Here is a 25,594-nt window from a genome sequence, read left to right on the forward strand (position 1 = left end):
AAAATACTAATATCTAATATCAACCACCATGCATCTTAAAATTATCGTTTTATATCAACAAGGGCTTGCTAGAACTCTCATAAGGAAATTTTCGAGAAAAGTGGACATTTTCTACAAAAACTCATTGCGCAGAACAGAGCTTAGTTCAATTGATCTCAAAATTGGCAGAATTACTTGAAAATGCATGAGGAACAAGCCATATGAGTCCGGCTTTGACCTGCGAAAAAAGCCGAAAAGTGAACTAGTCTATTGCGCAGTGATCTAAAGCCGACATATCGAACAGACTTATTCTAGAATTTATGAAATGAACACTAACTACAATAAAAAAAATCATAAACTGTGTAGTTCATTTTTTGCCTAGAAGTTCACTTAAAGTTTAATTTTGTTATTCTCAAAACTATCACTCAATACAATTTCAAAATGAGTTATACAATCAAGTTTTTTCTCAAAACCAACTCTTAAATGCTTACAAAAACGGGATATGCTATCACGAACAGAGGTAACAAATTTTAACGTGTCGTTCTTCCCGGTTGTAGAGTCATCTGTCAAATAGTTTTATTATGCCTACTACTACGGCTTCAATAAAACAGTTTTTTAATTTGACATTCGCGCTTGTCTTGTATGAGTTTTATTCCAACAGGTGTTAAAGCCTTTTCAAAAATACGAAACTATGTGCCCTAGCAGGCGGAAAAATTGCTTTTTTTCTGAGGATTGTCGAGCAAAAGTAGAATGAAACGTAAAACTAGCGATTTTTTTGTTAAAAACATCACCGAACAAAATCAACAAAAGAAACCCCGAAAAGTTACATCAAGCGGTGATCTAAATGGCCGTGATTTTTTTGGGATTTGTGTTATAAGATCTCAACGCAAGTGTGTTGCCTTGGTAAAAATCATTCTTCGTGTGTTTATTTTTTCTTTCAACTTTTCTCTTGTCTTTTTACCGAAAACCCCTAGATGTTGGCTGGATTTGCCCAGATATTACACGGTTTTCAGTTTAATATGTAGAAATCCAATGCCCGGATTTTCCCGGCTTGGATACGTACAGAAAAAAAAAATTGGAAAGCTTTCTCAGTAAACATCGGGTTAAAAGTGAAAAATTCATGGAATTCAAATAAAAAATTACAAAACTACGAATTGAATTTTTGAAAATTGAAAATTTGGCAGCTTTTCGAACTCGTATCAGCATTGAGAATGAATGAAAATTTCAATTCTGAAAGTCTATAAAAAAACTTAATCACAGGCTAAATACTTGTAATCAAAACCAAATGGACCTTTACACCCCGGAACATCTTTTAAAAATCAAATAACGTTGAGTTTTTGAACACACTTCAAATTTAAAGCGTGATGCTTGCAGTTAATATTTACAAAAGGCACTTAAGAAGTTTCAGTAACGGGCATTTTTTTATTTATATAGAGTTTATCACCGTTAATTTATGTTTATTAATTTTTTTTACAAAACTTTAAAACTATCATTGAACTAATTTTGTCAATTGAAAAATACTATTTCTTTTTGATTTGTCACGAATTTTTATGAAGTCTACAAAATCACATTATGACAGATTGTCAAACTACAATTTTTTTCCAGCAATCTAAGCTTTCGCAAGCATTGATGAATAACCTAAAATCCTAAATTGTAATTTAAAATTTATTTTTTTTTCTTTTAACATGTAATTCTAAAACACATAGCTTCTGAGGATGGTTGAATAAAAGTAGGCTGAAACGTAAAACTAGCGATTTTTTTAAAAACATCCCCAAACAAAATCAGCAAAAGAAACCCCGAAAAATAACCTACAATGTATAGACTTTCAACCTTCGTCAAATTAAACGCACAATACCAGAGAATAACATGTGACATAAAATGAGAATTTTGAACTTTCAAGATGCATAAAATTTTAAGACACGTTTTCTTGATGTTTTGAACTTAGAAAATTCTACCAGTTGTCAGGAGAGTAATTTTTGAAGATTACAATTTTTGGCAACATAAATTTAAGTTGGATTCAATCTTATGCATCAGAATTTTAAAAAGGAGTTAAATCTGGGGAATGTATTAAAAAATTTGAAGAAAAATTTATTTTCCCTTTGCTTTGTTATTTTATAAGCTCTTCTTTGCCATAGAAAAAATAAATATTCTGCTTATGTTGATGTGTTCAAATCTTTCATTTAAACATAATAGAAAGCATTCATTCAAACCTAATATGGATTTTAATTTTTCTTGATATTTGCCATCGCATTGGAGTTGAGATAAAATCAAACCATTTTTGAAGAGTTGACGATCCAGAAGAGAACCCATGTACTTAAAGTTATCAAAAACAGATTTAAAAGAAATATCCAAGAGAGAAAAAATTCTAATGGTTTTAATGTTATTTTCGTAGACCAATGTTTATTTATTATTCATAAATACATATTTTTTAATTGAAAAACAAAATAGTAAATCTTCAATGAGGCTCTTCCAAACTCTGAAATTTTGAAAATTTGAAGTTTTTGGTTTTTTCGACTCAAAAGGTTGCCGACCACTGGTCTACTCTATAATTTACAAAAACATCAGAACATTAGAAGGTTGTTATTAAAAACCATGATACAAAATAATGAAAAAAATACAGCAAATTTTAAACCATTCAATTCGTCGAGTTCTAAAGATAACCGCAGCATAATGTTTTTTCTTGTTAATCTATATACACACTGCCGGCCATAAGTTTGGGGACCATCTTAAAAGCATGCTAATTTTTTTTCGGTCATATCTCAGCTGTCTTATGACATATTGCATATTATTTGATCTCATTCGAAAGAGCGTGGAATAAACTTTCCTCGGATGTGTTTGGAAAAATGCATATGTTTACTTTAAATGACTTAAACTAAGCCTGAAGTTGGAAAATTTTCAAAAAACTGCACTTGAAATTTAAACCCGATCATCTCAGGGTGGGGTGGACCAAATTTCAAAATTCAAGTTTCATTCAAACCCTTATTCCATAGGTACATATCAAAACACATTTGTTAAAGTTTGTGCATAAAATTTGAAATTAACATAAAATAAATCAAATATCTACTTAATCCAAAGTTTTGGGATCAGCCCGCAGTATGAGATCAGTCGGTTAGGGATCAGTCTTCTCAAACATGCAATTTTGTTTCGAACGTATCTTTGCTATAGAACAAAGTATTGTTTCACTGATTAGCTGATTTTAAAGCTAATGAGTTGAAATTGATTTGTTGAAATTTTGTTAAAATATTTTTTATATCAACTTCAATAAATATCGACCTTATGTTTTATCATTTCCAGATAATTTTCACCAAACAGTCCGACAGGTAAATAAATACAGGCAAATTTGTTTTGATCATAATTTTGTTATCTTACAAGTTATTGCAGATAGGTTTGGTTGATTTGAAAGCTTATGAACTGCACTTGAGGTGGTTATTGACAGCCCAAGTAACACAGATTATGCCAACTAGCATTAGGAAGTTTTATCATGGTTTAATTATGGCATTTTTTTGTGCAGCTCGTTTTATGGCGGTTTTATTATGGTCATGCAGAATGCTTATAATTTTTTTTCGACCATATGTTTGCAGATGGTTTTGAAAACGCTAATAAAACTTTTATTAAACATGCTGTTTTGGTTATTTTGAAAGAGTTGTGAATGCTTTTTTTAAACTATAATAAAACACAAACCTAGAAGTTTGCTCCAAGCTTTCTTTTGCATGTTTTATAATAGCACTCAGTGCATGATTATTAAACCGCCATAAAACTTAGTGACAGTTCTCGATCAAGATGTCAAAACAGGACACGCTCAGATTAGATAGCACATATTTGAATTGGAACTCCCATTTTTACACATTTTTGGTAAGTTATGCGTGTTGGTTTTGAGTTAAAATTAAAAAAATACATCTTTGAAAACTTGAAATCACCGAAAGTGGTATGAATATCTTTACAATATGAGTATTGAGTGAAAGGGCCCAAATAGTAGGAAAAAAAATTGTTTCTTGACGCCATCATTAATTCAAGGTGGCGGCTTCCGCTTTTATTTTCAAAGCTGTAAATTACTGAAAATATCGTGAAACCTTTACAATATGGTTATTAGGTGAAAGTAATAAGAGAGTAGAATAAGAGTAGAAGTCAAATTTCGTTGCCCGTCGCCATCTTAAATCCAAGATGGCGGCTACCACTCAACTTGAAAATACTGTAAATGACTGAAAATCGCATTAAACCTATATTATAGGGGTATAAGTTGAAAGAAATCAACCGGTAGAAGTTGAATTTCGCTATCTGACGCCATCTTGAAATCCAAGATGGCGGCTTCCGCTAAACTTTAAAATGTAGTAAATGACTTAAAGTGACATGAAACCCAGGTGGTAGTGGGTGGAAGGTAGAAGTCGAGTCGAGTAGAAGTCGAATATTGCTATCTTACGCCATCTTGAAATTCAAGATGGCAGCTTTCTATAAACTTTAAAAATGCTCTAAATCATTGAATATCGCATGAAACCTCCAAAATATGGGTGTTTGTCAATTGGGATAAGCTATAAAAAGTTTATTTTTGCATTCTGACGCTATCTAGAAATCCAAGATGGTGGCTTCAGCTGAACTTAAAAATACTGTAAATGAATGAAAATAGCATGAAACTCCCAAATATTTTGTATTGGGTGCTAAGGCTAAATGATAGAAGTCAAATATCTGTTTTCGCGTTTCTCTGAAAATCTGTAAGTGACTGAAAATCCCACAAAAACCACAACAATACAGACCCCGTTCGTTTTTGGCAACATTCGATTTTGACAACATCGAATTTGGTACATGTGCCTAAATCAGACGGTTAACAGAAACAACATAACCCTATAGTTTTCGCAAGAATAAGACCAATACAATTTGAACATAATAGCATGATAGGAATAATAGAATTACATAAATGGCAAAAAAAAAAACAAAAACTATAATCAAAACAAGAAAAGTGCTAAATGCATTAGAAACATAATGAAAAAATAATAAAAGTGATTTAAAATGATCTAAATTGTCTTAAAATAGTAGTTTTAATGTAGTATTACGTAAAAAAAGTTGTGTTCAAGCGATTTTCATTGATTAACAGTATTTTAAATTCAGTGGAAGCTGCCATCTTGGATTTCAAGATGGCGTCGGAAAGAAAAAAATCGACTTCTAGTTTAGCCCTTTCACCCAATACCCGTATAGTGGTGGTTTAATGCGACTTTTTGTCAGCATTAAGCATTAAAAGTTGAGCGGATGCCGCCATCTTGGATTTCAAGATGGCGTCTGATAGCGAAATTCAACTTCTACTCGTTAAGCCCTTTCACCCGATACCCATTTTGTTGGGGTTTCATGCGATTTCAACCCGAATAGCAAAGACCATGGTATTAAGATAACTGAACAATGATTTTCAATTTAACAATCAATTTCATCGTAGTTTCTTAATATCTTTCAACCACATTTAATTATAAAATCACCATAATTTTCAAAGTCACCGTGAAGTATATCTTCAATTCAAAATATTTCATAGTTGCCGAAAATGACAGAAGTACGGTTCCACAATAATTTTCTTGTAATTATTATTGTTACTGTATACTTCATGGTAATATTAATATCCAAACCAAAATGAACATTGTCAAAATTTTGCATTGTTTGCGTATTTACAATTTTTCGTGTAGAGATTTATTTTGACTCCGCGCCCGCGCCATTTTTTAAAGTAACAAAAACTTGATTAATTCAGTGCCAGTGCTATCGTGTATCAAACCGGAAGGATTAACGTTAAAGTAGATATCCATCCTCTTACGGAAGATCCAACTCCCGCTTGGAAGGAACTTTCTAAATCCCAGCATGTCATCAGAATCGATGCAAAGCCTCCAACTAGAAATGTCCCCGCCAACAAGATCCGGGTTGTTTGATGTCGGATACACACTCGCTAACCAACCAGTTTGACATTCCGGATGGAGATATCTTTGTGCGGAAAGTTGCGGTCTTCGATTTCAACAATAAGCTAGGTAAAAACTTTGCATTTCGAACCCAAATGATGATTCTAACCAAATTTATTTATTTTTAGAAAAACTTCCGCATAAACACAAAATTGTCACAGCGAAAAATCATGAACTTTTGAGCTTCGATCACACCTTCATGTACCTTTTGAAAATGCCACCGGAGGATGCTGCAAGAAAACTGGTTCTATCATTCTTGACGAAATACCAACACTTGGTAATTCGAAGGTTTGTAAAATCTTATTCATACCTATCCTTCAATCTCAATAAATGATTAAAAATGGATGTTTCATTCCTAATTTTTATTTATTTCAGGAGAGCCTAACGGAGGTCTTGAAAACGGCAAATATTCAACAGCACTTGAGCAACTGCACCTACCTGCAGGATAATTGCATTGAGTTGTGTAGTCTTAAACTTGGCAACCGGAGTTTTGCAAGTGGGCCTTCAATGTGAAGCGCGGCAAAGATGATTGCCTAGAAAAGAGGGAGAACACTTTAGAAAAGAGTTGGAAATCTTCGGAAGTACGCGCCGGGTGTGTTGAGTTGCTAACAACAGATCAGCAACGAGTCAAACCACGGTATCACGTATTTGGACATGTTCATGAAGGCTACGGGATAAATTCCGATGGTAAGATTATTTTTATTAACGCTCTTACTTGTGAGATCAACTATTTAACAAACAACCATCCGATCGTATTTGATTTTACTCTACCAAAAGGATAAATTTCCAGTTAGAAAAGATTAGGATGTTTTTCGATGCCTCTTGCATCGAATACATGTATATTTTTCACAAAACATTTCAAAAGTTTTGTCGCTTGGATTGCGACAAAATTATCTTTTGAAAAAATAATTGAAACCCACAATACATAGCCTACATCTGTCGTTCTCTTGCAGCTCCCCTCAACCCCTCAATGGCCTGAATCATAGAGCAGTTAGAAACCGAACGGCAGATTTGTATCGAGATCTTTAGAATATCTTCGATCGGACGGCTTGCGACAGGTTAGAAACATGGATGGATTGGTCAACATAACTCGTGAACAGCAACGGAAAATAAACACAACTCTGGTAAACACGGAAACCACGAAGCATTTCCTTGTAATTCTGGTAAGGATTTTCATCTAGAGACCGGCTTTCGTTGCTATTGCTACCCATGGTTCCGGATGGCACAATTGAAAGAAGTCTTGTTTTTTCAACTGCTGCAAGAAACGTTTGGCAACAACCATATCTAAGTCAGAGTGTCAAAGAGTTAAACAATTATAATATATAACAAAATTATTTCGAATTTCGTTTTCAAATTTATCAGTTTGCTTAAGTTATTTTTATTTTAAGGAATAATATTCCTGTTTGGTCGTGCTTTTTAATAAACGTAAATCAAAATTATTCCAAAGCACGACTAATCATGAATAAAATTCCTTGAAATAAGTAATAACTTTTGCAAAATATTCTAATCAATAAATTATTCATAGTAAAACCATGAAATTTTACGGTTAAAACAATAGTTTTATACCATAGAAAGACCTTGATTTCTATCTTCGATAGAACAATGTAATAAAATGGATTTTCATGGTTTTACTATGAAAAAGTGGAAGCTGTTATCACCATGAACTTCATATTTTTGAGCTTCCGGATGTATGGGAAATCGCCATTTTTTTCATGGTCACGCTGCATAACAATACCCCTTTTTCATGGTTATTTTCGCCGAAACAATGAAATGTATGGTCGGAAACTATGAAATCCAATGTGCATTCACGGTATCGTGGAAGATAATAAGCATTGTGTAAACCATCAAATTTATGGTTTGTAAATATGAAATTCATGGTTTTTTCATTGTACAATTCTATTCGGGAAGTCATTCACACCATTTTAAAGTTCAGCGGAAGCCGCCATCTTGGATTTCAAGATGGCGTCAGACAACGAAATTTGACTTCAACTCATGATTTATTCCACGGGTCATTCAAAACCAATCCCTTTTCATTCAAAAAGTCTGTCCTCATTTACTGTACTAATGATTAACAACTCAGAAATGAGGAACTCAACCTTAGCGTGTAATTGGTTGGCTTGCGAGAGAAACGTCAAATCGTAGCTTTTTTTGGGGTCATCATTAAACCATAATAAAACTATGAATTGACTCACGCCATGTTGGTTGCAAAATCGAAGGGCACAAAATGACGCCATGTTGATGGATTCACAATGCAAGCATTGGAAAAAAATTTTTCAGGTCTTTTTCCATCAATTCCATCATGATTGACCATCAGATTTGACGAGGCGCATTTATTTTAAGATACTATTTCATATACATTTTACCTAAAATCTTGACTGGCAGTAGAAAAGAAGCTCAATATATGGTTAAAACATTGGTTTTTTTAGCTATTAATTTTACCAGATCATATCTGAATAATGCAATCATCATTCATCAGCCATTATGGTTGCTGGGAAAAATTAAAAAAAAAACTCCGAGAACTGACAGAACCGAAAAAAAACAAAAATTTCTAACATGTTTTATAATAGCTTTTTAAAAGCTTTGGTGACCAAAATTGATGACCAACAATTATATGTCTTGATGACGTTTCTAGGGTAGGGCCAAATAGCCTGATTTTGGCTTTATTAAAGTCCAGGTGACGTTATAGAATGCGCTTTAGCTTTTTATGAAGATTAATGCGATAGTCCAAACGATATTTTGCTGACAATAATAAAGCTAAAATTGTTACTTGGGAGTATACAGTATAAACCTTAAAATCATATGAGTTATGTCATTAAAACTACATGAAGTTAGTCTGTTTTAACGAAATATCAACAAATCAAGTATTACTCATAAATTTCCATATCAGATTAGCAGAAAAACGATACGTTGTTTGATAACAGAGATACGCACGGAATATAACTACATGTTTCGGAAGATTTATACCAAAATTTTGGCCGTTACACCATACTGCGGAGTGATCCCAAACATTTGTACGATAACTCAGGTAGATATTTGATTCATTTTAACTACATTTAAAAATTTTTGACAAGTAAGGAAGAAGGGTTCGAATGCACTTTGAATTTTGAATTTTGGTCCACCCCACCCTGAGATGATCGGGTTTATATTTCAAGTGCAGTTTTTTTTTTGAAAATTTTCCAACTTTAGGCTAATTTAAATCAAATAAATTAAACATATGACCCATTCCAAGCGCCCCTCAACTGGAGAACCGATTTTTATTTTTCATTATCAAAAAATAAATTACATAGCGTTAGAAAGGTTATTTTTTTAGTGTCATTTTCATTAAAAGATTTTCAGCTACCTTTTTTTAGAATGTATGAAATAAAATCGATTTTTGCAAATATTCTTTACTTAAAACATAAATTTGTCAAAAATCTAGCTATGTCAAAAAAAATTACTGCAAAATGATGGTAGAAGAGCAATCTTTTAAGCATGTTATAAGATTAATAACAGTTACTGCAAGTTTACGTTCTAGAATCGTTGATAAAGGTATCTATTTTTAAGCGTTGTGACGTCACGAAAATTCTACTGTTTTTAAATTTATGATTTACTGAAATTTCACATATTGTCGAAAATTGGAGGTATCTTCAAACTTTTTGAGTGGAAATTAATGCAATTTTTAGATGGAAAATCGGTTTAGCAGGTTGTGAGCTGCACCCGGGTAAAGAATGCGTTGTGACGTCACGAAAATTTAACGTTCAAGACTTTTTACTTCAACACTATGATAGTATTTCTTCAATTCAAGTTCAACACAACAATGTGCTTCAATAAACGAATTCTATTATCAAGTTTTTAAAGAATCTAAATTTTTTTTTGCATTAACTTAGTTGTTTTTAAACATTTCTAATAAAACATATAAAACAGCGCTTAAAAACGCTTGATTCAAGAATAAATAAATTATCAAACAAATGAAATCCTCACCGATTTTGTAAAAGAATATTTGTGAATCATAAAGCACAGTTAGTTATCTGTGATTTGAATAAAAATCTTGCAATAGATAAAGTTCTTCATATATCTATGTTAGAATGAAAACACCGCTAGTAGCTTCTATTTCTTTCTGGCATTATGTTCAAACAAAATAAGTTCCATGAAATAAATGTAATGAGATTCAAAAAATCTTTGAACATGGTAAACTTAACAGATTAACTTTTTTTATTGAAAAATTCATAAGGTTTTCATAGAAAATTAATTAATAAAATTAATTAAATTATGTTGATAGAAAACTGCCCTTATTGAAATTTCCACCTCAAAGAATGTCACTAGGAAATAAAAATCGAACCCCGCGTTCACATACAATCTCACAAAAGAAACTTTGAACTGAATTACAAAATTAAATAAATTCAAATATGTAATGGCACAAGGTCTCATGCAAAATTCGGGTCAGATTATTCTAAGGGAAGGGGTTGCGCAACGCACCTGAAGTTTGTATGGAATTATGTAGATTTTGTTCGGCATGATAAAAAAAAAACCGTTTTTCGTCAATAATTTAGGTCTTTATCAACCAATTTTTCTTTTAATTTGAGTATTTTGAAGCTTTGATTATGACAATATTTCATCTGAGGAACGCGTTTCGATTAGAGTGATTATAAAACAGCTATAACGTTCAAAATTAGCATCGATTAACGATCATTCAGGTATTTTTTGTATTTGACCCATCAGAAGCTAATTTTTGAAACTCAAAAACCTTTTTAACTAAACCATTGTCGAAAAGGGATCTTGAGATAAACTTGTTGTCATAATGAAAGTTTTGTGAATGACTATAATTAAAACAAATCAGCCGATAGGAACTTCAGAAATTGGTGCATAATTTGGTTTTAATGTCCTTCCAAACTCAATTTTTCATAATTCTATACAAATTTTAGGCTCATTGTGCCCTCTATTTCCGTGGGCCAATCCCCAAATTTGGCACTGGACTTTGTGTTAGGCCTAGGATCTATTCAAGCTTGCAATTTATAAGATTTTCATTAGATGGCTGATTTAGGTACTCTAGTGTCGATTAACTATCTTTGAAAAGATCGAAGTCTTTGAAATTATCATTTATTTTTCCTTTCCTTCGCAATTAAAGATTAAGAAGATTCAGAATCACATTTCAACACTTTTACGAATAAATATTTCCTAGTTTTAGTTTTGTCCTAAATAATATTCATATGATCGCACAAAAAAACTTCGAATAAAATTGATGTGAGCAGTGTTGCAAACCTGGTCTTTGCACCCTTTATTGCTTATATGGGCCTTTGAGATTTAATTCCTTTTAATTTTTGGGAATAAATGGATCGATTTCATCACCAAATGACATTATTTATTGAGTTTTTAAGCATTTAAAGTAAATCAAGCGTTCATTTTAAGATTATACTTTGATTTATTTCATGTAGCTAACCATAAAATTTCGTGACGTCACAACGCTTTGCAAAACCCTGCTTTAAAAAAATCGTGCATTGTGACGTCACGAAACTGAATCGCTCTAAAATAAATTGCAATCAAAATTTGAAAAAATCGAAAACAGTGATTTGTTGGTTGTAATGAACCGATACTTTCCTGAAATTTTCATAACATTTGATCAAATAGAAGAGCAGAAAATTGCGGCGTTGTAAAAAAAAACTGAAAAGTAGGAAAAGAGGCGCGTTGTGACGTCACGATTCCTTTTGTTTATATTTTGTTAACTATTCATTCTATATAAATACTTTTGGTTTCAAATTGTAGAGAATTAAATTTTCACCTTATCATGTACAATTTTTAACAATGTGCGTATGACCTGTAAAACTTACATACAATATACCAAAAAATTGTTTTGCAAACGTTGTGACATCACGCTGGAATGGGTCATATACATTTTTCCAAACACATACGAGGAAGGCTCACGTTTTTGAATGAGATCAAAAGATATACAATATGTTCTCAGATAGTGACGTTATTATTCATGGGAATGAGATGAAAATTTGGACGTGGATGTTTTGAAGGATGATCACTTGATTTGAATTATCCGATCGTTTAATTAGGAAATTTAAAGTTTAAAAGTGAAATATCTTTGTATAAGTGCTCTACAGAAGTATGCTATGTGTTTTTGATACTTTTAGTTTTATTGAAACCTCGTTGGGGAGCCTGAAGTTGTGTTTCGATCATGATAAGTTTCCTTTCGATTCAAGTGCGCACCCCGAAATGAAGAAAGTCATAGAAAAGCCCATCCAAAAATTTGGTTGGCGGAGTGAAATCTAAAAAATCAAGCTAAAACTGTTATTGATTGGGAATTTTTGTGATGAACAATAGAGCACGGTGCCCGTATCATTTGTGGAAGATACGATTGTTCTTAGGGCAAAGGTTCGACAGCTTTTGGGAGGGAGGGTTTTTGTGTTTGATGAATTAATTGGAGAAAAATATCATACCGCGAGCCTTGATCAAATATTTTCGAAAAATACCCAAGCATGAGTGTCAGAATCATTGCTTCCCCGGCTTGAAAATGTATTATTCGGAGAGTGGATCCTATCAATCCAGTGGCATTAATTGCGTTGAGTGTTGCATCCTGGAAAAATGAAATGGCCTTAAACGAGCAAAAAGTGACATACCAAAAAAGACATGTTGGCGGAGCATGAGGCGTCGTCAAACGAAGTAGGCATTCATCATCAAAGCAAAGGTTGCTTTGGTTTGCATCATTTGGTGAAGGATTCCCAATTTACTTTTTCCATATTCGCTCTTCACGTTTTTGCCTTTCTTACAGAAAGGTATAGTTATCGGTCGATTTGGGAGATCATTAATTATAGGTCTTAGATATACCTTTATAGGTACCTATCGAATCAGCTCGACGAGTTCAGACGATGTCAGTGTATTTGTATGTATTTGTGTGATTTTTGTAAACATTTCTCAACACGTTTTTGCAAAACTGGGCAGTTCAATAAAAATGATTTTTATCTTAAAAAATTTGATTTTTTTACCTCTACCATGTATAAAAAGAAGAAAAAAAAACAAAATAGTTTGAAAAAAAAATTTTCATAGTAAATTTCATTAAATGCTCGCTCTAAAAACGTATCCATTTGGCTTGCCAGCAATGTCCAACAATCACTAATTAAGATGATCAAAAATATGACGTCAAATTACACGTGACGTCATAGACACCACGGAGCTTGCTGGCTCTGGAAATAGGGATCTGTCGGTGTGTGGAAGGGAGAAACTTCCAGTCTTCGCTCCCACTCAGATTTACTGTCATCGTGACGAAATTCGTGTAGGAGGAAAACGACAGTTTCAATTTTTCTCTGCCCTAGTTTATTTATTATCTTGGTTCAATTTGAAACTGAACCAATTCAAAAATTTTGGAACCGAAGTTCCTGTTTAATAAACATAAATATGGTTTTCACCAAGGGGTACGACCCCGAACCTGATGAAATCGTTGACGAGTACTTGGTGCCAACATCGCATGGAATGAAAGCGATTGTTACTTCGGTTTCGCCCAACACTATATTCAGGTTGCTTTGTTGATGAGGAAACGACAAAGGGGCGCGTGAGGGAGGAAGAAGCACACCAAATTATTTTTTTTCACACGCTCATTTTTACTAACCATTTTCTATGGTAACTTAATAAATAATAAGTTTAGTTGGATTTTTTTTCGGAGAAATTTCAGGCATGATGGTACACAGCAAAAAAATCTGAAATCATAACTGAAATGAATTTAACCAATATTACACGATACGACACTTTCAAATGAAACGTAAATTTCATTCCAATGTGATAGGAATTGAAAATTTCATCAAATGTCATCATGATTAACCTCACTCACAATTTATAAAAGTTAACGTTTATATCACGTTAGCCCCTCCGTGTGATATTTATTCCCATCAGCGGTTGGGTAAAGTTTAATAACAGCGGCACGCTTCCAGAGTTTGACAGATAATTTTTAGTTGTTTGGTTGGATGAAGAAATCATATTTTGTATTTATCCAACGAAAATAATAAAGTAGCTGGGTCTACCTGTTGCTGGTTTTGAACAAAGTTTCCATTGAAGGTAAGTTTTGTTTTATTTACTAATTCCTCTAATTCCTCAATTCCTTCCCTCGTAAATAGGTGTTTTATATCCAATTAAAAGCTGCCGTTTCTGTGCAGTTCAGGATTTGCCAATAATAGCGGAATCACTAATCCGGGGCCCTTAAATTGTTACTGGAAGATGATGGACACATTTCCCCGTGAAGCCCTTAGTGATGAAAAGGGATTGGACAAAAAAGGTGCAACAACAGAATATTACTACCGATCTAATCATCCTGATGGAGGCAGCTCATTTACGTGGAAGGACACTCCTTGCGTTCTTTCGAAAAGGTATGAATTACGATGCTTGAAAAATTAACCGTAGTTGTTAGTTCTTCATTAACAAAATTTAAAAAAAAAACAAACATTGCTTTTGAAAAGCTTTGAGCTATTGAACGCTGAAAAAATAGTTTTCATTTTGTCTCTTTGCAGTACCTTTTTTGAACAACGAAAACCGCTGATCGAACAGATTCTGAGCATGACAATCTGTATGCTGGATTGTATAATACTTAGAATCGGCAGTAGGTAGCAGTATGGCTCAATCATTCACTTTGTCCATCTTTTTAAATCTTTTTCTAATTTCAGAAATTTCTCAATCTGTTTCGGGAAATGCGAACAAATAAAACATGGCCGAAAAGAATCCATAACTTGTAGGACGGTAGGAAACCTGATCGCATATCCGGTGATATATTCTTTCAATTTATTGCTGGAGATCAAAGGACCGAATACGCGTGAGACAATTCACACCGGTTGTGATCCCGATGTATGCTTATCTGATCGGCATTGGCGTTCAAGCTCCTGCTCCCGATGGATGAATTTTAGATAACACAGAAGTGCACTGAAAATTCCGGAAATGAACATATATACAAATTTGATAATATATTTTACAGATCATTTGACTCTATGTTAGACTCATTGATACTATATTCTCGCTGTCTTCACTCCAACGTTTGTTCCCAGAGCAAAAGTTGATTTATTTGAAACACATGGTTGGAGACCTTTTTGCCTTTCTTACAGAAAGGTATAGTTATCGGTCGATTTGGGAGATCCTTAATTATGGGTCTTAGATATACCTTTATAGGTACCTATCGAATCAGCTCGACGAGTTCAGACGATGTCAGTGTATTTGTATGTATTGGTGTGATTTTTTTATAAACTTTGTCACTACGTTTTTGCGAAACTGGGAAGTACAATAAAAATGATTTTTGTCTTAAAAAATTTGATTTTTTTCCCTCTTCAATGTATAAAAGAAAGAAAAAAAAAAACAAAATAGTTTGAAAAATAAATTTTCATAGTAATTCAAATCTTCACTCCAAAAAACGTGTCAATTTGGCTAGCTACCCATAACCAGCAATCACTAAAATCAAGATCATCGTATATATGACGTCAAATTATACGTGACGTCATAGATACACGCTTGCTATCTTAAAGTATGGATCTGTCGATGTGTGGAAGGGAGAACAAACAAGCTTCACTCCCACTCAGGTTGAAGGCATTGTGACAAAAACCGTGTGGGAGGAATTTTCCTGTCATTTGACGGTTCAAATTTTCCTGGCCAAAGATTGTATTTATTCAATTTAATGATTCAGTTTGACACCGAACCATTTCAAAAAATTCCGGAACCAGAACTCCGAATTATATAACATAAAAATTGGTTTATACCAAGGGGTACGACCCCGAAATTAATCATGTCGTTGATGAGTACGTCATGCCCACACTGCATGGTACGAAAGTGATTGTAACTTAGAGTTCGCCCAACATTATATTCAGGTTGCTCTATGAAGGAAAAAACGACGAAGGGGCGCGTGTGGGAGAACGAAGCACACCATATCATTTTCTGCACACGCTCATTTTCATTAACCATTTAATATGGTTACTTAATTAATAATTTAATATTGTTTCTTTTGATTGATTTTTTGGAAAAACTGCAATCATGATGGTAGTTCTCATGTAAAAATTAAAAAATGGTTAAAAAAGATGACATTGAGATATTTTTTCATTCGTTGCCATTTTCAAAGTGATCCATTTTGAAGAAGCACGCATTTTATCGAGGAGTGAAAAAACATCGTTTTCGAAGCTTATTGAAGAGGAAACTTTTTTAACCAAGTTGGGCCACAGTAGTCTTAGGAATAAGTCGTGTAATATATGCGCAAACAAAATAAAAAACAAACTTTCTACGACGATATGACGGGTCGGGTTTGTACGGATAACTGCGACTGCAAAACATTGCACGAAATCCAATTGTCAATGAAAGATATAATACAAATTCGATTGTGATTTGAGATTTTTTTGACATCTAGGACAATTCAGTACATTTTGAAAACAAATTGTCCAAAATCAGGACAATTCGAAAGTTTTAGAAAAATCAGGACAACCTCTCGAAAGTAAGGACAAGTCCTGAAAAGTCAGGACACCTGGCACCTCTGACGTGCATTACAATTGTTCAGTTGTTGTTGTGGTTTCTCTTGTGCTCTGAAGTGCCAGGTAACCTGATTTATCAGGATTTGTCCTGATTTTCGAGAGACCGAAAATAAGATTTAAAATTTTCACATAAATAATAACATAATTGTAAACTAATTGAAAATTGTTGAATGATTGAATTCTGGAATATCTTGTATGATCCCATTTCTATGACATTATGATCATATATCTATTAAATCGAAGAGCTCTAAAAATGTTGACTATTACTTCTAAAAAAGATGCCTAACCATGTGTTTCAAATGATTCAACCTTTCAAGTAAAGGAAGCGAATAAATTGAAAAAAACAATTGAGTAAAATTACAACTGCTAGACTAAAATACGATGCTTCAACGTAGGTTACAATAATCGATCGAATTAAATATAGAAATTAAACATTTTGACAACTTTGAAATATCAATATTTTTAAACTAAAAATAATGTAATCTCATTCCATGCTATTCAATGATTTCAATTCAGAACTATCACCCAAAATTTGAATTCAGATAAAAAATTCGAATTAAGATTTTCTGTTGTATTGCGAGGTATTGCAATATAAGTCATCGAGTTGGAATCATTTCATATTAAAATATTTCTCTGTAACACAGGTAAAATGGAAACATCAGAAGATGCAAATTATACGAGCCAGAAACCTAAACACCTAATTTTGTTCGATTTTAATAGAACAGGATCTGATTTACATCGTTTTACATCTGTTTTTCATGCGCGTAGCTATAAATAAGGTCGAGAAAATGAAAATAAGATCTCAATCACAAATTTATTTCCGAAATGATGTGAAATTGTGTGCTTTTGCACATTCTCAATTCGATTTCGAAAGATTTGAGTAGAAGTTGACATTTTTTTGTTTACAGGAAGTTTTAAATTGGACAACCCATTTGCCACTCAATTATATAATTTTCGGGTGAGCTTTCATTACGTCGTATGAAACATTCTAGGAAGTCACAGAAAACTGCTGCAAAAGTTATCACAACAACTTTAAAATTTGTATTTCACATATAGGATATGTTGTCCAGGCTACAAATATTCTCAATCGAGCTTGCGACTAATTTATGTCAGTTTTTGTATTTCTTCGTGATAAAACTCTTTGTTAACATTTTTTTCCATACGACGTAATGAAATCTCACGCGAGAATTATACTACCCCTTATTGCTCTTCACATTTATAAGTTTTTATATTAGCATGGACTCGAACTATTAGTCTGTGCTCGAACCGCAGTCGTGTTGAAGTTTATTTTCCGAGTTTATCTTTCGGTCGGTCGCGATTTTGAAGCCGAAGCAAAAGTAAATATTTTGATTCCGTTTTTCGTTTTCGGTAATCTTCGAAACATTGCAGTTTTGCCCGTTTTAATTATGATGGCATGAGTGTGGCCGATTGGTTGGCAGTGACGATGCTACCGCAGCAGTCGGATGAATTCTTATAGTGTTGCTGTCCGGATTGCTAGCTACCCAGTCACAACTGTTCGTTCGCCTGTGATCCTTTCCCGCATACCTCTCCAAGTGAATCAACCTGCAGACCAGACGGAACTGTTCGAGCCAGAACTAACCCTTGAGGCAGCTCCGGTTGATCAAAACGGAACTTCTCACAACGCGTTGCCTTGGTAAGTCTATTTTGAAAGAAATAAAAATATTCAACAAAAAAAATTTTTCCAAAGCTAGCCGTGAAAGATTTAAAACAAAAAAAAACAAATAATGTGATTGAATTTGAATGAAACAAATTTTATTTGAGGCTTGATAGTTGCTACCGTTTTCTGCTATTTTTCTCTATGTCAGTTGACGTTTCTTCTTTTTAGAAAGGTATCGGTCAGCTTTAATCGGAAGAATCTTCCGTTGAAGAGATTGTCAGCAGACTTGGGAAAGCCGAAAATAGCACGGTGCACTGAGAGCACTACAGTGTCCTATCTGCGCAACAGCCTTTAAGTCGAGTTCGGATCTAGAACTACTCGTTTACATCGAGCATCGTGACAACTTAAGTCCTGCTAAAGCTGAACACCATAACGAGGGAACGCCGGTTGCTACCTCCATGAATGGTAGCCTGACCACAAGTCTCTGTCCTGTTTGTGGAATATCGTTTGACCACATGAAAGTTGCCGAGATGTTATTCCACATCGAAAATAAAAATCAGCAGAAGTCAAATGGTAGACGCTGCGGTCGAGTTATTGAATATCGAAAAACAAGCCTAAAAGCTTCGCAAGAGGAACTTTGCGAACAGTCCGCCGAAGCGATGCAGGAGGCTGTGTGCGCGGGAGAAATAAACGTCGCCGATTACAACGAATTTCTCCGAGTGTGCTATCGTCATCCTTTTCGTCGCCGAATGTCCTGAAAATCTACGTGTGCTCTAACGTGGATAATTGCACGTAGAGCTACGACGACAAAAGATGGGGTTTAAAAAAAAATGGGGTTACGGCTATTGGAACTTTCAAATGATGCTTTCATCTCATTCGCAGGTAGTTTTTTTCTTTGAAAATCTATCACTCAAAATAATTTGATTATTTTTCCTACAGAAAACAACCATAAACTAAGCCCTGTACTTGGAATAGGCTTCCCACGATCTTTCGCGCACAGTAATGTCACATATCTCCTTCCTGCATCGAATGGACAGCCTGGGCCTAAGGTTTCGACATTCAAGGGTCGGAACAGTTGGTCTGTACACATTACAATACTCGCAAATGGATCGGGGCAAAGGAAATCGTTGTTGTACTTTCCTGGTTGATGATTCGGTAAGCTTTGATTGGAAGAATCCTCCCTTGAGAAGATTGTGAGAAGACTTAGGAGTTCCTCCATGCGAAAGTTGACTTTTAACTTCTGCTGAAGGGTTGGCGTTATTATTTGACAAACCTTGAATCAGGATACGGGGGCGGGCGTAAGGCGTGGTGACACGATTGAAAAAAAAATTAAAAACAAAATTGCATAACTATGTAATTTCGATTTATAAATAAAAATCGCAATCCAATTCAGATTTCAACGGGCTAAGAAAACAATTCATAGCTTCCGTAAGCCCTTATATTTGAATAAATAAATTTTCATGAACTTAAATAAATATTGGAAAATGTTTCAAAAGTTTGCAAAAAACTCGTTATTCAATGTTATTCCAGTTTCAAATTATTGGAATCACAACTAAAACTTTCCAGTTCCAATTATCGTTAACTAAAATTGTGTTAGTTGAACAGTATTTTTGCAAACTGTGAACATTTTTCAAAATTTATTTTCAAGAAAATTTATTTCTCCAAAAATTTGGACTTCCGAAAGCTTACGTCACTAAAATTTTACAAAAATCTATGATATTTCTGCAACGATCTAAATCTACGTCAAAAACGATGCTTTGCTTTTGTGCATCGAATTTGACACAAATTTACATCATCGATGGTATTATATTGTGTAGGATATTAGGATATTGTGTCTGTAAATTAATGTTTTAGTAATTATGGTTTCAAGCGTTTCTGCCTTTTTCTACTGTAATTTTTTGTCAAATGTGATGCTACAATTTTATATTTTACCGATCATTGGACTCTATGTTAGAATCATAGTTACTCTATTCTCGCTGCCTTGACTCCATAGGTTATACAGAGCAAATGTTGAATTATTTGAAACATATGGTTGGGAACCTTTTGTTTATGTTGTAATCTTTAATTTTATATTCATGTTCTTAATTGATTTATTTTTGAGTTTTTTTCTCATTTTTTAGAAGCAGTAATGCCTTGCCGCCGGTCGTGGCCTAGAGGATAGCGTTCCAGTCTTCTAAGCCAGAGTCCATGAGATCGAATCCCGATCACGGCACATATAGTACTCTTTCTGTGGTCTGGTGGTTTTAGCATTTGTAAGATGCTAGCCATAATATCCTTGAAAGATGTACGCCTTAGAGTTAAGTAAAAAAATTAGATCTCTTCAAAGAAACACGAAGTTTCACTGAGATCCTATATGTGTGTGTTCGTTTTAAAAAGCAAACATTTGTTATGTATAGCATTTCTGGAAAAGTAACTTCACTTCATATATACTTGATCTTTGGTTTTTTATCGATTGTAACAAAAAATCGTGTAATTTCTCAGAAATCCTTTAGTTTATTCCGTTTGATAACTTCATTTAACGAAAATCATTTACAAAAGTGATTTTTGTAAACATTCTACCGCCATGGATTAAAACGCACAAAACAAATATGTTATGATTCTGTAAGAAAGGCTCAAATCCACTGTTAAGTGTATTAAATCGGGTTTTTTCTCTCAATGTCAGCAAGGTTTTAAGATTTCTTAACACAACACAACTCTACAGGAAAAGTTTAGGAAAACACATCAGAATGCAAACATCAGAATGAAACGAACTCAAAATACAAAACTAATATTTCCCATGATGCACAAAAATAAACTTTGGCTGTAATAATTATTTCCAAATTTACCAATATGCCTTCTTGTTCAGACACTATTACTATAGGGTAGAATACAAAAAGTTTTATGAAGGCCCATTTTATTTAAATCTACTCTGCGTCACTTATATAAGGTAAACCGGGGTAAGTGTGGACGGTTTTTCGTATAGTTAAACTTTAAAAAATCATTAAAAAATCAGTAGTGGAGCAATTTTCATAAAATTACATTCAATGTGATGCAGAACATGTTGTTTACAAACGCTGAAGAGATGAGCTCGATAGAAGCAAAGCGAGAAAAGTTATCACGTAAATTGTAATGGACTGCTGGTGTCTTCACTTACCCCGCTTTATGGGGTAAGTGTGGACGATAGATTTTCCCTTTGATTTCTCAAAAAATTTTCAAAAAAATTGTGTTTTCATGGTTGAATACGTTATTTTATTGCTCGAACCGTCCAAAATTTTGAAAAAAGTTCATGTTACTGTTAGAAAGGCATCTTTCAATAATTATTGTGTGAAATTTATGTTGCAACACACGAGATCCGATTTTATCAAAAAAACAGAACAAACCAGTACTTAACCCAACTTTTCATGATCCGAATGCTAAATATAGCTAAATAATACAATTCATGAATGATGAAGGACAGACAATTGAAAAAAAAATGGGTAAACATCAAGTCTTTTTAAAGCCGTCCACACTTACCCCAGGCAGGGGTTGAAGACAAAATTTTAGTTTTTTGTAAATAAACTCTTTTTTCTTCATTTTTAACCGCCGTTTCTTTTCCTAACTGGTTGTTTTGAATGTGAGAATTGTTTCAATGTAGAGTTTTTCATCGAGAGCCAGCTAGTTTACGAAAAATTTGCAATTGAAAAAGATGCTCATCAACTCGACATCGTAGTTGAAAACAGAAAATTCCCAAAAAGTCGCTGTAAACATCCAGTATTGTCGGAATCGTATCTTTTTCACAGTTATTGGATAGATTACAAGTAAATTGAACATTCTGCATTAAAAGTTTGAGAAAATTGTGCACAGTATTGTTTTAATAGCAATCGTCCACACTTACCCCGGTGTACCTTATATTTTTAGCCAATAATGGAAATTACCAGTATTATGGCTTAACAACATTACATAAAATAATTGAAATTGGATGCAATGATTTATTTAGGACGTGTCTGATGATTTGGCCTTGTCTGACTGTAATAATCACCTTTCGAGGTCTCAAAAGACCCTGAAAGGTTTAAGTTCTACTAATTTTTTTTTTTGTTCTTCTTTACTTTCAAGAGCGAGTAAAGGCGCTATATCCTTGGTCGATGACCAGAAATGATGGAACACGGAAATCTAAAGCAGTTATAGAGTTATATTTTAATGATTGAAAATGTTAATGGTTAATGCAAACTTTTGCCTTGTTTTATGACTTCTGTGTTTTGTGTTTAAAATAACTCATTTCCAGCCGCTGAATGATGCGTCACTTCATTGGTTCAATAATCTACAAGGAGCACTTTATAGCGTGCTTCCAACGAAATGCCCCTCGGAGCGTATGGTACTGGTGGTCCACGCTTCTTCCTTCCCCTTGTTCCTGACGTCTCTGCGTTCTCTGCTCCACAGTAGGCCCGACCATTTTATGTTTTTAATTATTTTAATGTATCTATGTTAACATAATTAATAGCATGAACAAAGACAAGAAGAAGAATAGCATGATTTTATTATTCTTCGGGACTCAGACTTAAGTTTTGGCTGTGGAAGTACGATTAGTGATTAGATTAGTGATGATCACTTGATTTGAATTATCCAATTTCGAATAAAGAGTCGGCCAAAGGGGTCGTCCATTTTAATTTTTCACTGTTTATGCTATACTGTCGAGACGAAGCATAAGATAGAGATCTATCTATATACAGGAGGTTTGAGAGACGGCAATTGATTTCAAGTGCCCAATTTTGGATCAGGGGTCGTAAAAAGGGGTCATCCATATGAAATAATTACTGTTTTCGCGACATTGTCGTGAGTACACATCGGATTATAATAAAAACAAGTACAAATTTTGTATCAAAGGGCAGAAAAGGGGGTCGTCTTGCTTGAAGTTATTGCAGTAATTTCGTTTTTATGCATCGGTTCGAGGCAAAAATTTATACATGAGAGATTTACAGAACGGACAACCGAATCCTGATTTCATTTTAACTGTTTTATCTTTTTTTTTTTTTTGCAAAAATTGCGTGATTATGCCAACGAACAAGATACGAATGTACACGGGTGTTCTTTTCGACGGTATATCAGTTTGAATGTTCAAAATATTGGCACAATCAAAAGGTTGAAAATTCAAGGCATATCCTGCATTTTAATCAATTTTTTAAGTTAAACCATTAAAAACACGAGCAAAGTCGAGTTAAGTTTTACAAAAAAAAGTTTCCACCACATTTCGACATAAATTTCATTTTTTTTTATTTTGGAGGAAAACAAATTTTTGCAAACTAAAACAAGACAGGTCACTTAAAGTAATTCAACAGGATCAAGTTTGAGAAATTCGGATCAGTGGTTTGTAAGTTACACCTGTTTTAATTTTTAGTACCGTAAAACGGGGTAACTTTGATCTCCGAGGTAAATTAGACCAACAATCAACTTCTATCATCAATAACTCAGTCCATAGTTTGAATTTTTGAAAACTGTTTTCTACGTTTTAGAGCCTATTAAATGAGTATCAAATAGGCAACATTTGGTTTGTATTTGAATTTTTTTCTGATAGTAAAAAATCTAATTTGAAAATCTTTAAATATATATTTTTTCAAGGTTCGCAATCAAACAGCTCTCCTGATGATACCAAAAAGCATTTAGAAGCAAAGGGGATGTTTAATGTGAAAGAACAACTTTTTTCTTTGTTTATGAACAGTTATAGAGCTATTTGTATAGTCATTTTATGATAAATTTTTGATATTTAAAAAATAAGAACATGTTCCAAAGGCCGTGCGAACGGTTTAGGGGCTTAACCGCCTTCCTCCCCCCCATGGAGATTTTTCCAAGTAAAAATTTTAACGTAATAAAGGGAAATTACTCGATCTTAAAAGATGTTAAGTAAGTGTAAAAAAAAGTCAGGAATTTTTCTCGCCTCCGGCGGAAATAAATCTTGAATAACTCTAGGCTTGAGACATTCCATTTTAAGACACTACATACATATATGCCGTTCAAAAACTGAAACTAATTTTTAATAGTAAATTTCGATTTGCGATTCAGTGATCCTTTTGTTTAGAAACTCATATCTTAACATACAAAAATTCTACCTCGTATTTAGAATGAGTTTTTATTAAGAAGTGTAACCAAATAGATTCAGAATTTGAAACTATCCATTTTAATTCTGCAATAATTTAATCAAAAACTAATTTGTTACTTCAACAAGTTGGAAGCCATGTACCATGACTCACGATGGTCATCAGAATTAGCAAAACAAAATCTTAAACTTAGTTTCCCTACTTTATTAGTAAACATTTTGATTAATAAAAAATCGAGCTGATATGAAGTATTCTTAAGAATTCTTAAGAAATCAATTTAAGTCTCAATTTTATTATGTGTTTCTTGTTCTTCTAAATGCTCAATGTTACATTAAAAACGATATGACAAATTTCACACGGTTTCAAAATTTACATCCTTCAGGTGCCATGAATTTAAAAGTTGGTTTTGACTAATTTGGGAGCCCTGGAACTAAGTATGAAATTTCTATCAGCTTTTGTTTTTTTAACATTTGATAATGTTTTAAAATCATTTAAAAAAATTGCTTTTTTTTACAAAACTTTAAAACAAAAACAAAACATTTTAAAACAAAGGTATTAAATCAATTTAAAACTTGAAACTAATACATACATTTTAAAGCTTCTAAACTATAAATGCGAGGTGCCCCCAACTATAAATTTGACAAAAAATTCAAATTCAGGACATTTAAGTACATAAAATCAAAAATTCAATCAGTTTACAATTAATTTCTATTAATAAGTTTTTAAAAATGGTTGAACGAGTAAGTTGAAAAAAATCTTTCTAAAATGTTGAATAAATTATTTTCTTCATGTTCATATTTTAATTTAATTTTCAATGAAACTTATCAAATTTTAGAGTCAAACTTTTTAAATTTTATGAAATATTTTTATAAATTTGTTTTTTTTTAATTATGAATTTTTGGGTGCTGAATACATAATCTTCTTGGAAGCCTTTGAATCTAAAATTTTAATGAGAAAAACATTATTTCTATCTGCTGTCCTTTCCAGGACCCAATAATTTAATTGAAAGCGAAAAATATTCAGAGCTTCAAATTTCAAACATTCAAACCTCTGATTGAATATTTATAAAAGTTTTGTTAATTTTCATTATTTAAAATCTTATATTTTAATTGACCATGATATATAATTATTCTTTAGAAAGTTCGGAAAATGATACGACGTAGCAACTTTAAAGATAAACTTTAATGTGCAATGTTAACTCTATTAGTATTTTCTTTGTGCTTTGAATGTTTACAACAATGATTGTTATTGATCACTTCCCAATCTGTAATTTGCCAGTGTAATTGAACATGTTGTATAATTTAAATAAAAAGTTATTATTTTGAATTTCCGAACTTTTTAAGCCTTTTATTTTAATAACTGGAAGAATTACTATTTATAAAGAAAAGGATTTTATCTGTGACTTCGTGATTTTAGAATAGATTTTTTTCCTAATCGAGGATTCACATTTCAAAACGAGATTTTTTTAAATTCAAGGTATCTATTACATTTTTTAAATCAATCCTTCAATTCAAAATGAAGAAAAGAAATGCAAAATAAGATGGTTAAAAATAACAATCA

The 25,594-nt window shown here is 33.0% G+C and overlaps 1 protein-coding gene and 2 pseudogenes across 1 annotated transcript in view; 2 read left to right on the forward strand and 1 right to left on the reverse strand.

Annotated features, from left to right (window-relative positions):
* LOC129752299 (metallophosphoesterase domain-containing protein 1-like) overlaps positions 1-6,685 on the forward strand; it is a 33,452-nt pseudogene extending 26,767 nt beyond the window's left edge.
* LOC129752295 (uncharacterized) overlaps positions 1-25,594 on the reverse strand; it is a 409,138-nt gene that overhangs the window by 226,430 nt on the left and 157,114 nt on the right. The gene's annotated exons all lie outside the window — the stretch shown is intronic.
* LOC129752300 (uncharacterized) lies at positions 6,971-19,287 on the forward strand (annotated as a pseudogene).

Source organism: Uranotaenia lowii, chromosome 3 (genome assembly GCF_029784155.1).
Source record: "Uranotaenia lowii strain MFRU-FL chromosome 3, ASM2978415v1, whole genome shotgun sequence".
Classification (NCBI taxonomy): Eukaryota; Metazoa; Arthropoda; class Insecta; order Diptera; family Culicidae; genus Uranotaenia; species Uranotaenia lowii.